The sequence below is a fragment of the Egretta garzetta genome, unplaced genomic scaffold, assembly GCF_000687185.1.
Source record: "Egretta garzetta isolate BGI_Z169 unplaced genomic scaffold, ASM68718v1 scaffold431, whole genome shotgun sequence".
Taxonomy (NCBI): domain Eukaryota; kingdom Metazoa; phylum Chordata; class Aves; order Pelecaniformes; family Ardeidae; genus Egretta; species Egretta garzetta.
The window spans coordinates 165,279-167,127 of NW_009258677.1; the positions used below are offsets into that span (position 1 = coordinate 165,279).

Sequence of the window (1,849 nt, forward strand, 5' to 3'; positions counted from 1 at the left end):
GGAAATTTGGGAGAAGGGCAAAGAGGGATGGGGGGAATTTGGGGAAGGATGGGGGGGATTTGGGAGGGATGCAGGGATTTGGGGAGGCAGCAAGGGATCCCTGATGCTCGAGTGGGGCACTGTGGGAAGGGGGAATTTAACAGATTTTGTGGGATTTGGGGAGGGATGGGGACAGGGACGTGGACCTGCATGGCCGATGAAACCCCCTCCTCCTCCAGCCCCCGAAGCCGCCAACGCCTCCGTTGGCCCCCACGATCCCAAACCCCAGCGACCCGGGAGGGATCCAAGGATGGGCAGGGGGATGTGAGGTCCCTCGGCGGGGATGGGAGGGGGCTTCCCCCCATTCAGACCCTGGAGGGATAAATGCAGTTGTGCATTAGCCGGGTGCAAAGCGTCCTCCTGGAAGGGCTCGGGAGCCGCTTCTCCGGTTCCTAAAGCAATTTGGGAGGGGAACGGGAGGGGAAATGGGAAGCTGCAGCCCACGGGAGGGAAACGCTAAGGCTGGGGGGGCTCTCTATGGGGTTCAGAGCTGGGATGGTGCCTGGAATTGGGGGGGGAGGAGCTCGGATCCCCTACTGTGTCCTGACCGGGGCAAGCCTGGGACTGATCCGAGCATCCCTGGAGCTGAGCAGGGCATCCCTGGGACGGGGAAAAGCATCCCAGGACCCAGCAGGGCAGTGCCAGGACCAGGAAAAGCATCCCTGGGACTGGGAAAAGCATCCCTGGGCCTGGAAAAACCATCCCGGGACCCAGCAGGGCAGCTCCGGGGCCAGGAAAAGCATCCCTGGGATTGGGAAAAGCATCCTTGGGACCCGGAAAAGAATCTCCTAGAGCAAATCCGGCAGCCCCGGTACCAAGCTGGTGCAGCTTCGGGGCTGAACCAAGCATTCCCAGTCCCTGTGGATGACCAACGCATCCCAGGACTGAGCCAAACATCCCGGGAACCCGGCAGAGCATTGCTGGGGCCGGGTGGAGCATCCCCAGGGGTGGGAAAAGCATCCTTAGAACCGAACCCAGCATTCCCAGTACCCAGCAGGGTATCCCTGGGATTCAGCAGGGCAGCCCCAAGACTGGGAAAAGCATCTCTGGGACTGGGAAAAGCATTCCCGAGGACCAGGTAAAGCATCTCCAGGACTGAGCTGAGCAGCCCCGGTATCCAGTGGGGGATCCCAGGGACTGGGTAGAGCATCCCTGGGATGGGGAAAGCATCCCCAGGGCAGAGCCGAGCATCCCTGGTACCCAACGGGGCAGCCCCAGGACTTGGAAAACCATCCCTGGGTCTGGGAAAAGCATCCCTGGAATTGGGAAAAACATCCCTGGGACTGGGAAAAACATCCCCAGGACCGGGAAAAGCATCCCCAGGACCGGATAGCAAACCCCCAGACTGAGCTGAGCATTCCCAGCACCCAGCAGTGCAGCCCCGGGACCAAGCCGAGCAGTCCCAGGACCAACTAGGGCAGCCCCAGGACTGGGAAAAACATCCCTGGGACTGGGAAAAACACCTCCAGGATTGGGAAAAGCCTCCCCGGGATCGGAGAGCGAAGCCCCGGCCCACGCCGAGCAGCTCCCGGTACCCAGCGGGGCATCCCCGGGACCGAGCCGAGAAGCTCTGGGACCAACTGGGGCAGCCCCGGGACCGGGAAAAGCATCCCCAGGACAAACCCGAACATCCCTGGTACCGGAGTAGCCCCGGGACCGAGCTGAGCAGCTCTGGGACAACCAGGGCAGCCCCAGGACTGGGAAAAGCATCCCTGGGACTGGGAAAAACACCTCCGGGATTGGGAAAAGCCTCCCCGGGATCGGAGAGCGAAGCCCCGGCCCACGCCGAGCAGCTCCCGGTACCCAGCGG

General features: G+C 62.6%; 1 protein-coding gene across 1 annotated transcript in view; it reads right to left on the reverse strand.

Moving 5' to 3' along the window:
- Positions 1 to 1,849, reverse strand: part of LOC118451670 (zinc finger protein 420-like) — a gene marked incomplete at its 5' end in the record, with an annotated part of 12,583 nt that overhangs the window by 1,532 nt on the left and 9,202 nt on the right.